General features: G+C 46.3%; 1 protein-coding gene across 1 annotated transcript in view; it reads right to left on the bottom strand.

Annotated features, from left to right (window-relative positions):
* The window catches only part of UBE2H (ubiquitin-conjugating enzyme E2H), a 43,184-nt gene extending 36,687 nt beyond the window's left edge, over positions 1-6,497 (bottom strand). The window contains exon 1 of the mRNA XM_009331001.1: positions 5,918-6,497. The gene's annotated coding sequence lies outside the window, so the exon portion shown is untranslated. The remainder of the gene's footprint in view (positions 1-5,917) is intronic.
* Between the last annotated feature and the right edge of the window lie 6,708 nt (positions 6,498-13,205).

Raw genomic sequence — 13,205 nt, forward strand, 5'->3', positions numbered from 1 at the left:
TGCTAGCAGGCAGAAAATCATCAGGATGAACGTCGCCCTTGGGGCTGTCTACCTCTATGCCGATGCAAAGGGGCTTACACTGATACGTCCATTAACAAGTCTGTTGATACGGCACCCGCACCTTGTAAGGGCACATCTGAAAATAGCGATGGGGAACCTAAGGGCAGTATGCCTTTCGCAGACCGCTTGCAAAACCATGAGGATCAGATTTGTCCTCTTCTCTGTGCTACAGCAAGGAGTCCTGACAGAACGTCTGGAGGGACCAGATTCGCTTTTCCCCTCCTCAGTTTTGTTAAAAGGTATCTCAGGAGCGATGTTGTAAAGGAACAGCTCAGACAGGATTTTACATGCAACGTTGTTTGTTTTTTTTAGACCCAAACAAATGACCTGAAGGATAGAGAGAGAGATGACTCCATAACTGAATCACAGAACTGGCGAAGTTATGACAACCATGACCGCAGTTTCCAACACAGACCATACACTGTTTTCTCTCAAACCAAAGCAGAAAAAAAAAGTGATTTAGGAACAAGCACCTTTCAGACCTTGGTTACACACAGCAGCCGAAGCTTATAGACGTTGTTTTCCTTCTTTCTAGGTCACCTACAATATAAAGTGAAAACACCAAACAGTCCCACGTACCAGGAAGCTGCAGTTCAGTTTTGCTAAAAGAAAAGCTGCAGGAGCTTCCTGCGTGCCACAGTTTTGTACACAAATACCTACAACAATCCAATATGCCATTGTCATCGCTATTAAATCAATTATCCCCTTTATTCTTACTACGTAATGAGAGCAATGGCGCACTGTAGCCTATTCAGTGCTTCCTCAGTAGATCCCATAAACAGACCCAACGTCCCAGTGCTGGCTGCAAACAGACAAGATGCACAAGGCAAGTGGTTTTGCCTCAGCTTTATTTTGTTCAGTCCATTTGGCCATCTGTATTTAAAGGCCCTTTATAAAGATGGGTCTATCACTCAGCTCTCTACCTACTCCAAGTCAGGTCGGCTTCCGCTGCACCTATCAGTCTCGAGAAAATACCGACAGACACACATTTCCAAGGTTAGGTTAGAGGGTCGATACGTGCTGTTTCCCATCCATCAAGCCACTAACTCTTAACTGCAAACATGGCACGGCTTTGTCAGTTAATCACCAAACCACCTGTAAAAAGTTCACTTCTTTATCAGGCCGGGAAATTTAAGAAATCAGGCCAGTGCTCCCGTTAAGTCTCAGCAATTCCTCTTGCATCCAGTTCCTACCATTGGCTTTTGCACCAAGAAGTTAAATACTCGCCTGCTAACAAGTACTTTTAAAAGTCTCGAGCGTTTCTGAGGGGTTTTTGGCCTTTCCCAAAGGATTAACTGTACAGGATTTTCCTGACGTTTAAGGTATAAAGATACATTGTGTTCGAGAGGAAGACATGAAAGAGCCATACTTGGGAGACTAACAATGATCCCCACACGGGCTTCCTTGTGCAGCGGAAAGGCAAGCTTTAGGGACGCGGCAGAAAGGTTGCCAAGGAAGGAGCCTAACAAAGCGTTTGGGGCTTTGTTTGTAGATGTGAATGCACCAGCAGGCCTGAGCTCGCCAGCCATCAACAAAACCGCGGCGAGGCAGAGCCGGGGTGGCACCGGTGCCCAGAACGGAGGGTGCCCTCACCCTGGGACACCCACCACGCTGCATTCAGTCATGTCAAATACTTTTCTTTTTTTTTTTTTTTTACAGTTTCCAGGCTTGAAGACCAGGCCTTCGTTTAGCAGCTGCACCAGAAGCAAAAGCAAGTCGTCCCGGCTATTTCTCAAGCGCTGCGGCTTTCTCTAGCTATGTGACTAAGCCTCTGCACACAAATGTCCGATCTCAGCACCTCACAGGAAGACAGGGGCTCAATTAAAGCCGCTCTGGCACAAGTGACACCACCACAATCGGAGGAAGGGAAAAAGGTAGGGTTTTTTTTATAACATGACCAGCAGAACAGCAGAGAGTATTGCCAAAACACAGGAACACATAGTCCTCATCGCTGTGGCCAGGCAGTTTCCTCCGAAACCACCTCCGAGCCGTACAGGTGGAAGGGCTGGAAAGAGACTGGGAAATTTCCCTGGAGGGGTTTGGAAGGTGCTCTCACAGCTGGCCATTTTAAAGCTCCTTGAAGGAAAGCTTCCTACCCAGCAGAAGCACCAAATCCACTTGGAGAGGGGGACTAGGACAGAGGAGCGAGTTTGCACCTGCTGGAGCTGGAGTTAGGAGCTCCTCATCACCCAGCGCTTTCGCTTCTGATCCAAGAGCTCATTCTAGCACATCTGCTCAGGCTTAATTATCCCCCTTCCCTCTCAACTCCCTAACGAGAGGCACATCAGTTATCTGAAGACAGAGCCCAGGGGAGCTTTACAAATCAGCCATCCCAATTTACGTCCACGTATTTCTGAGAGCTGCGGGAAGAGCACTTGCCTCAAGGTTTCCTGCAGGAATGACAATACCTGAAGTTTGTTATGCGGATCAAAAAAAAAGCAGCCAATTTAAAACTGAACTTTGTAATCGAGTTTTGCATATATCACCGTAATACAAGCCACACTATCAATATAAATGCTATTGTTAGACCACTGCTATTCCCAGCTTTTAGACTGTGTTATTGAGCTTTGGAAAGTGAAGGCAGTGCTTTCTTATAATTAGTTAAATTCATCTGAAACAGAAGATTCCTTGACATCATCTGTTTGGATCACCATTACAGAAGGGACAAAGGAACACTACTGCAACTGCACTAAAAACTAATTAACGCAGTTTAGTCATTAGCGGGTGCAGCTGCCTGAAAAGTGGGATTTTGTCACCGAGTTTGAAGTATCTCCTCCTTCAGAGATGAGCTGAAAAAAAAACCCCAAAGCTTACACCACTACAGAACAAAAAGCCTAGCACTGACCTCCGCCAGATGCTCTGAATTACAGGTGACCTCCAGCAGACCCAGCGAGAGTTTCAAAGACACACATTTATCACAGCCTCCTTTAATAAATCAGAACTAAGCAGACTTGACACACTTTAAGCCATTTTGGATGACAATATGACTAATCCACAGAAAACCCCCAATTAACCAGTGTGCTACTACAAATAAACAGAATCCTGAAACAACTGAGGAAGTTAAAATAAAGGACAGCTTGGAACTGCAGAACCAGCACACTGCTCCCAGCAGCCTCAAAATTTTCCCTCCTACTGTCAGAGTGACTTATTTTCCCCCCCGCTTTCCTCATCTCTGCCACCCTGACAATTTTAGCAGAGATGTGGGGCTCGAAAAAAAGGAGGTGGGAACATTTTCTACTTGAGAGGTATTTTAAGGTTAATGAGAAAAGCGCTTCCCCCTTTGCTCCGAGTGCGAGCTGTTCCCATCCCCAAACCAGTGCAGATCTCCGGCAGCAACCACAGTTCAGCAGTCCACAGCTTTTGGGCTGCGGAGGCAGTCAACCGACACACGGGCAACCAAAAACTGAACAGGCTTCTCCTCTCGGCCACCTGGAACCACTGTCAACCCAGGCAGGACTCAAAGCCGTCATCCCGCGGGGTGAGAAGCTCCATATCCTATTACTAGCTCAGCAAACCGCCTGTGCTCTTCCCTACAACTCCCTCTCCGCTTCATGTGGTGTTATTCGGGAACTTTGCAAACAAACCTCAGTGGCGTCCCTGCTCTGTGTGATTAAAAAGCAAAAGCAGACAGGGATTTCATCCCTTGTCTTCAGCAGACGTATGACCAGTTGTAGGGCACAGCCCAAGCGGACAACCCAGAAATAAGGACCGGGCAGGAGGTTGGAAACAAAGCCTCACACTTCTGGCTCTCATGCTAAATTTAGTCCAGTCTCGTAATGGCCTAAAAACAGTTGATGTGGGTTTCTGTGACGCAGGTGGCAGCCTGGTCAGCTCCATTCAGTTCCTAAGAGAAGAACGTGAACGCCGCAAAGTCCTGATGCCATTCGGGTGTCTTCGGGAGAACCGAACAGTGAAAAGTAGTTACTGATTCACGCCTATATACAACGGCTCTGACTGAGCCAAGCGGTTTCAGCTTCTGATCCATCCTGTATCTTGCAAGAATTAGGGGAACATTCCCCCCCACCCCTGGTCTTTTACATGCTCTTGACCGCAATTTTTGTGTATTAAGGAAAACGAGCGAGAGAAAACTAACACCAGTGACAAGGCACACTCAGTAGCAGAAGCACATAACCTGCCAGCTCAGGACCCTCTTTCCATTAAGGGGCTTTTCTATTGTTTGAAGTGCCTTGTAAAGGAGAGTAAAAGCCTTCAACATCGTAGCACCATACACCTGACTGCGCAGCCTTTCCCTGGGTGCTCAGCAACAGATCCCCAGCTGCTATTTGAAATAAAACAAAACCTACAGAGGATTATGAAGTTCACTTATCTTAAGACTCGTTTCTTGTGCCTTCCAAGTCTGCAGAAAACTGGCGAGAAAGAGTTGCACACAGAATATCCTGAAGTGTCCTCATTACACTGAGCTTCAGGTAGCAGCGAAGAAACCTGTGACTTTGGAAGCCACCAAGAGGCACAGAGGACAATTTAAGGACTCACTTGCTACTGAGCTGTACGTATTCCGAGACTCTCTTAAAAAAACCCCAGTAATGCAATTCCTGACCCTGAAGAATCCCATTGCCCCCCAGCCACACCGAGCAGGAAGCCCTTGCAAACAGATAAACTGAAGTCGAAAAAAAGGAAACGACATCAAATGCAATATTCATCAGCAGACGACTAAAACTTTTGGCTCTAACAAGACAGAGATGCCGGTTCAGACTCAAACTAGCCGGTTATAACTTAAGCTGTTCTCATGCCCGATCCCCACTTACGCAACCAACTCCAGAGAAAAACTAATGGAGGAGAACAGTTTGGAAGGCCCCAAAGCCACGTGCACAACGTGGAGAAGAGGCACCAGCAGCACCTGGGCTCTCTCGAGGCACCTTTGCACGACAGCCTCAAATCGCCTTCGCTAGAACCCCCACGCAGACAATAACCCCACAAAACACATTTCTTGCTATGACTAAACAGGCAAATCATCTTTGCTTAACCCTGACTCTTCTTCTGATGCATCACGCTGAAGTGATGAAAGATTTTTTCTTTTTCCAGAGAACTGACATTTGAAAAGCTGCAGCAGGTCAGTGCAAAGGGACAAATTTTCAGCGAGTAGAAGTCACTGTAAAGGGGAGGCAAGGGACTGCACCTGAGGATCTGCACAAATCAACATGTGTCTGCAGGAACCGAGGCGAAGCAGCTCAGGGAGAGGAGCTCCCACGTTGGCATTTGATCGCTCCGAATCCTAACGCATCTAATCCTCTAGCTTCAACATACGCCGAGAATCAAACACAGCCCTCTCCTAAACAATCTATACTCTAAATCCGTAAAACTGAGTTTAGCAACAGAGTATGGGCAGATGGTTTAATTGTCCAGCGGTCAATAAGCTTTGCAGGACTGAACATCGAGTTCATTTCAGCGGGTCAGCAAGTTTTCTTCTTTCTTTCAGAGCATATGCACATTTGTGGCATGCTTTTAAACGCAAAATAGTGCCTTCTCATGGACGCAAGGGCTTAACATTATGAGAACGTTATCGCTAATCATTTCAATTTTACAATATTTTTTGTTTCATTTGGCAAGATGCAAGTCTCAATATTATGCCGGGGAAATTCAAGCAGTGACCAGTAATTAAAACGGGGTTCACAGTTTAAATGACTTGCTGAAACCACGGGGGTATATTTCTTCAGTCTTGCACTTAACCCCAACTAGTGTTTTGGGATCCCGCCCCCCGCCCCAACCGCTACTGCTGTGGCTCTTCTCCACGTGTAAAACGCACTGCTTTTGCCTTCTGCAAAGTCAGAAGAGCATGGGTATTTACTGGCGAAATCTCCTCCTTCTTGATCCAAACAAGGCAAGTATTTAAACTTACCTTTTCAGGGCAACCTTCTGGTCACACTGCCAACATCAAACAAAAGAAAACACGGCAGAAACCATGAATTAATAAAAAAAGCCTGGATTATGACTAATTTATAACTTTCCCAGCAGTTGCAAGCGAGCCAGAATCTGTTTAAATCCAAGACCTTGGAGCTTTACACAAAACACACGAGTTCATTACGGCGCCCACAATTTTTAAAAAAGCGTGAAGCAGCACTAGCCGTAAGCTCACTCGCAGGGTGCAGTCGCTCCTATCAGCCACGAGAAGGGTGAGTTAACACCTCCTCGCATACCTTCCCTTTCAAGGAACACAGACTCCGGTACTGAGTTACAAGGATCTGATTTCTGACATCTCAACTTTTCAACCGAGCATCGTCCCCCCCAGTCTCCCAAAGCCGCATTCTCCTGTTGGGATCTAAGCTTACCCCAATAACCATGCACAGATTCCTCCCCTAGGCCAGGAGTATTAAGTTACCTACGATGCCAGGCCTGTTAAACAAAATGCTGTGGTTTTGTTTAGCTTCCTATTTTCACTGCTTCCCTGATTTCACAACTGACACAGTAGCAGGTTGAAAGCCTTAAAAGAAAAAAAAAAAAAATTAAAAAAAAATAAGAGAGGAGGTGGCTTCGGTAGCACCGAGGAGTAAGTCAGTATAACCATGCTGAGTCACATCGCAGTTAAGATTTGACATTTCCAGGATAAGTGCTTCACTCCTGGAAGGGTTGTTTCTTTATTTCATCCTCGTTTACTTTACAATCCTGTCATACAAATTAGAGGATTACAAAGCAAGGCCATCACCAAAACTTTTGTGGAAATCAGTCCACGACATGCCATTCTCGCCCAAGCGAACCGCAACTGCCACCGCCAAGCGCGAAGCAGATACCTTCAAGAAGTATCACAACGCACCGCTATGGAGGACTGCTCCCAAGCACCGCTGACACGGACACATCTCTCACGCAGAACATGAGCTCAGCGTGAAAGCAGCCCAATTATTGCGAGGTTTAAAACTTGCCTTGCTGCTACGTGAAACCAGCACTCCGCATGCATTCATATTCAGCTGTGTCGGCTTTGAAGATTTGAGGGGGAAGGTCAGTGAGTTTGAATTAATGGTATTAGACGGAAGAAAAACATAACCGGTTTCATTTGCCTTCAGCAGAAAGGAGAGCGCAAGACAGCATTAGCTTCCACCAGCTTTGATTAAATGTATCACCAGGGAGAAACCTCTCCCCACCCCTAAAGAGAAAAAAGAGTAAAGAAAGAAAGAAAAGAAAGAGAAGGAAAAAAAAAAAGAGGACTTTCCCCAAACAAAACAGCTTGGACACAGCCAGGACACGAGAGCAATTTTGGGATTGCCTCCATCACCACCTCCGTGCCATGTTCTCTTCCTTCAGGTTTCAAAAGCACCAGGTTCCTCTCAGCGCAGATCTCCCAAGGCTGATACTGGTTTAAGAAAAGCCAACAGCCCCCCCTCTCCAAATGCATTTAGAAACCAAACCTGGTTCTTTTCAAAATAATAAAAAAAAAAAGATCTGGCTTCAAACCATTTACAGTTGACTGAGCAAGACTTAAAGGAGCAGCTTCATTTGCCCCTAAAACCAAGATGAGTTTTAACTCTTCAACCACGCCCACAATGGCGATCAAAAACTAAACTGCAGCTTCGCAGCACGGTTTTAAAATAGCATTTAGATCTAGAGACAGCTTTAAGAACAAAATGATTTTCGAGCTCCGGTCTTGCCTCAGCAGACAACCTGGCTTTATGTTCTCATCCAGCTTTTCTGCTGCGAAAGAACGGGCGTCTCATCGGACATTCGCCCCTGCCCCGACGCGTCGCTGCGCAGCTCCAGAGCACGCCTGGTCTCGCCACCGTCAAGAAAAAACAAAGCAACACAGCCCACCGAGAAATGCCAAGTGCTTAAGTTAATAATTTATCAATCTCTTCAACTTTGCATCTATTACTCTACCACGCCGGAGGTTAATCAGGGACACGCAGGCCTGCTTTAGTACCACACACTGATTTTTACCTTTTTCAGGGGGTACGCTTGATAACTGCGTAAGTGCCTGATCCTATCCTAAATCCTGTCAGGTTTTAGTCAAAATCTCAGACTTTATGGATTGCCAGAGTCTCTCCAGTGCAAACATCCTTAAGCTTACCTTTCAATGTCACACCTTGCTCAGGGGCCGGGAGCGGGCAGACCTGACACTATTCATCCCCTCTCAATACCATTCATTCATTATGCATACCACTACCTCATCCCCTCTTGTTCACCTCCGTTTGGATATAGTCTGTCCCAATACAGTCATTATAAAAGGTCCACAGACGGCTGACTAGAAACAATCAGCTGTTACACGGAGAGTACCCAGGCAGTCGGGAAGGCAGCAATGATTTGCACATCTATAATTTACACGCTAAGTCCCCCACCACTGCTCTCGCAGGAGAGAGCGCTCAAGGCCAGGTGAAAAGCCCACTGGAATTTGGAAATAATGCAAAATTTAGCTAACAATCAACTGTCAGCTTTTAACCTCAACCTTTCACAGGGGATGACAAATGCCTCCAGGGTTAAGCTCCCCTAAAGGGCAGCAAGTGTCGTAAATGCAGACTTTTCCTAACAAAAACATTAAAACAAATTAAGACATTCATTTTTAAGGGAGTATCACCAAAAAAATTAAAGCCAGCTACAGCCAGATAGTGCAAAACGTTTCAGAATAATCCACCCAGACACTCTGTTTGTACAATCTCAAAGAAAATATTTTATGCTTCTTTCTTCTAGCATTCAGTCCAAGGAAAGCATGCACCAGCGAAATGCAATCATTTCTGGAAAGCAGCATTTGACCCTGTGAAAACGATCGAAAATGGCTATCCCTTCCTCACACTGAGTCAGTAATATCGGGAAGTCTGCACCACCTCCTGCGCTTTCCTGTATGTGGATCACGCAGAATATACAGGCATGCTCTGTAATTCACAGTTTAAAAGGGATTAGAGGCGACAGACCACCACCACCTCAGTTTAAAAACGATACACGCAGATCCACCCCTCCACCTGATTTGAAAGACCTAACGCCAAGAAAATGGACTGCGAGTGATTTGGCTTCTCTTGGAAGGCTGAATCAATTTGCTCCAGGGAATAAGTCAAATGATTTAAGACTAGAGAACAGCTCTTGGAAGCTGCAACGGTAACAAAAAAATAGTATCTTAGTTCTGAATCCAGTACCAGCCCCAGTTTGCAGAGAATCGTTAATGGCTACACAAGCCCAAGAGGCAGTGAAATCGCCTTTTTCCAAGAGACTAAATCCACCCTCAATCTCAGGCAGATCATTATCAGAGCAGCTGAGGAACTGGAAGAAGACGGAGACCGAAGATGAGGAGATAGCATTTAGAGGTGAGTGGTCGTAAGGCCGAAGGGACTGAGTGGCGACAGGAGAGGGAAGAGCCTGGCAAAGACTAAGCAGAGATTGCCTTAGTGAGGAGTAAGCGAGGGCTTGTACTTCTCTACAATGGCTGACCAGTATCCAAAGTGTATCAGCGTCAAGGAACAAACGATTCAGAGCATCCCAAGAAGGTGGAAAAAAGGTATAAAAAAAAATCGGGGGGTGGGAAGCGAGAACCACGTCGTTCCGCCAGCAATAAAACTAACTGACCATTTCCCCGGCAGAAGGTAGAACACGGGGCGTTTTCTAACGGCGAGGGCAGTTTGTCCGCAAGCTCCCTGCTAGAATCGACAGGCACCGGCACACAGGCTGCATGACCTAGTGGAAACTAGAGATGGCAAGGTCGTATGATTCTTCAGTCACGCGAGCTCTATTTTGGTGAAGAAAAACAAAGAGCAACGCTCTATGTTCATTATTCCAGAAATACATGGACAAAATCCACAGGGAAATGGAGAGAGTGAAAGGAGGGAAGCTGAATGCACACAGTAAGACACACAATGAAACGCTGAACTCCTATACACCCCCCCACATATATAATTCACATTCAATATTTAAAAAAATGTTATTCAGCAATCTCTCATTTTTGCTGCCAGAATAACATCCAGAACGACAGGAGAGCAAAGCAGAAAATTCAGACACCTCTCCCTCAGCACCGCATCACCTCTAATTTAAGCAGACAGTAAAACAGATAGCTATTTGGCCGGGAACCCACTCCGTACGGGAGCCTGTCGCTTTAACTGTGGGCACCTTCCTGCCTTAACAACAACCTGTTATGTGTTTATCCTGGTTATAACTCCAATTAAATCACGGTTTAAGAAGGGCACCAAGTACCAACAGGTGCCGAGAACATTAAGTTATACTGCAACCAGCAATCGCTCTGCACTGGGATGGTTTCAGTTCCCTTCCCTTCCTAACAGCCCAATTCCTGCTACTTTACCTCGCTTGAAGAAAAAACCTAAGAAAACAATCAGGAAGAAAAAAAAAACCTAAGAAAACATCAGGGAGAAAACTCTACCAGGACTCTTAATTTAAGCGCTCCTTTGCTTTTGCTTGCAAGAGGATACAGGACAGGGAAGGGCAGAGGGCTCCAGGAACGGGATCCTGCCCAAGAAGTGAAAGCCCGTGCAGCCAGCGAGTTGCCCCTTCGGGAGGAGGGCAGGATTGCCAACCACCACCTCTGCCCTCAGGCAGCCCCCCCGTTGTCCTCGGGCATCTCCCCCTCGCTGCCGGTGTTCGCGCGGAGGCAGCAAACCTGGAGCCTCCAAGGAGCAAGTTGCCACTGCCTCCTCGCAGAGCGATCCAGCGGCGAGGTGTGAGCTCCGTGCGCGCCCAAGCCTCCGAAGGAGGCACTCAGCACCTTGCAGGATTTACACCCTGGGCTTCCAGCTTAACAGTCTGCTCAACCTGCTCCAGGTACAACAGGTAGGCACAAGGTAAGACAGCAATTAAGCACGTATTTGAAGGAGCGATTAATTGATGTTCTTCCAAAACCGAAGAAAACACTGACAGAGCACACCTCTGCTTTCCATGAGCTCAAGAAAGGAAGGCAGCAGCGCAACATGGGGCAGCTCCTCCTGCTTGCCACTCAGGTATCAACAAAGCAAGCGTCCAGCAACCTCAAGGCTTTGCTTACAAGCTTTTAATGAGATTTTATTTTTTTTTTTTTACGGTTTTAAAAAAAAGAATATAATTTTAATGCTGGTACACAGCGATAACCAGAACCAAGACAAAACGCAAGCTCTACTTACATGAAGATTAAATGTAATATTTCCCTGGCAAATGAAACAACGCAGAGCCTCATCAGGGGGCATCTTCTGCTTAATCCTACATATTAAGACTTTAACAGGGTTTGCAAGATTCACAGCCATGCTCGAAGCTAACGTTATTGGCTGCTGCTGCTGCTAAGAAATGTTGAACACATGGGAGTGCACTCAGCGAGACGCGTTTCCAAAAGCTTGCCGGGATTGTAAGATAGCCGTGATGACACTTAAAAACAATCACCTACTACAAATCCAAACCTGCCTAGATCGCAGTATAGCTTCTTAGAAAAGACAGAAGAAATATCAAGCACGCCCTTCTAGACGCAGCAGCAGAAAGGAGAGCAGGGACACCATTTTACAAGGCAAGCCACTTGTTTTACTGAAATCCTGCCTGCACTTTTTTTTTTTTTTTTAAACTGTTACTACAAAGAAACAGCTTCCACGATTTGTTTAATCAGCAGTTAGTAATCTAATGCCAGTTTAGTCTTAAGAACTGGGTACCGTAAGCATAATCCTAAAGACGACTGCCATTCTATTCCGAAAACCAAAATCACCGCTCCGAGTTTGGGGAACGAGACGAAGAAATAGTTAAAATTACCCAAACACAGAGCGATACAAAAGCTTTATTTTTCTCATTTTAAATGGGGCCGGGATGTCAAGCTAGAACAGGCACTCTGCTCCAAGCTGTCTTAACCAAATTCATATTCTACAGTTTCATCTCAATGACCATCGCAATTATATGATTAAGCAGGTGCACCGTGCTTTCAGGTCTGTTCGACAAGCCCGAGCTTCAATAGCCTCCGCGATCAAACTGACAAGGCAACAATGGAAGAGTGAACTTACAGTTCCAGCCAAGAGCCCGTCCTTTCGGGGGGGAAAAAAAAATCCAGCCGCCAGCAAAGACGCCGCATTCAGCTCTAAAAGCAGCAAGATGATACCCTTGAAAGTTGTCATTTAGGCAACAAAGATGATTTATTTATTTTTTTTCCTCTAGTTGGTTTGGTTTTGGCAGAACGATCCGTGGATTTAAAGTTCTCGTAACGGCAGGCAGCACTACACGTTCTGAGCCGCGTTTAACCGGATTTTATTCATAAGCCACAACCTGTGCCAGTATTTCTGACTGCTTTGGGGGAAGGGGGGGGGCCTCTCCCACTTCTGAAACGGGGCCGTCGCCACGTCTTTATGCCACCACGCGATTACCCTCATCCCTGGAAACCTCATTAAAACAGAGCCCCAGAAGTAGAGCAGAAAGAAGTGTAGCGTGACATTTTACAATTTGCATTCTGACTCGTAAAAGTTTCCAGAAATGTCTATCCTTTAAAAAAAAAAAACAAAACAACAAACCAAACAAACAAAAAAAAAAACCCCACAACAACAAAACATCACCAAACCCTACCAAAACAAGACATTCCAGCGCACATGCTCTTCCCCTGGGGACAGGCCAAAGCGAACGAAGCCACGTGACTGTCCTATTGCTCAACGCGACTCTTGGAAGGTGTTCAAGTAGGATGATAAGTGCGGTGTAAGCCTATAATGAACATAAAAAGGAATTTATCCCAAATGTAAACTGTGTCCTACCCTTTGCCTCAGCTGATCGCAGCGGAGCAAACATGGGGAGTTTTGCGATTACAAAATACTCCGCAGGTAAACTAAGGAGCTTTGTACCTTTATTCTCCTTGACTCGGGACGAGCCTAAAATTAGAAGGGAGCACAACGCGCCGGGTATTACGCTCCCCGGTAGCTCCGATGCGTGTTACAAACCTTCAGCTCTGTAAACTGGTCAGAACAGGGAGATTCAAATGAAGCTGGGCACTATTTATAATTCCTTTCACGCACAGAACAGGGTGACACTTCCCTTTTCCAACCCCGATGCTTAAAAATAGAGCTTGGGGACTACAACCCAGCCAGAAGCATCTATCCACAAAAGGAGGAAAATAAATCAGCGCAAAATAAACTCCCGTCCAGGGGAGGCTGCGAACAGCTCGTCCTGGAGCGCCCGCCTTGCTTCCCGGAGCAGAACAATAAACCCCGGCTTGGAACCACCGCAGCCGGCGGCAAACGGCCCCGGGGTCCAGGGGGGCTGCAGGGTGCCGGGGT

The sequence above is a fragment of the Pygoscelis adeliae genome, unplaced genomic scaffold (genome assembly GCF_000699105.1).
Source record: "Pygoscelis adeliae isolate BGI_AS28 unplaced genomic scaffold, ASM69910v1 Scaffold129, whole genome shotgun sequence".
NCBI classification, from domain to species: domain Eukaryota; kingdom Metazoa; phylum Chordata; class Aves; order Sphenisciformes; family Spheniscidae; genus Pygoscelis; species Pygoscelis adeliae.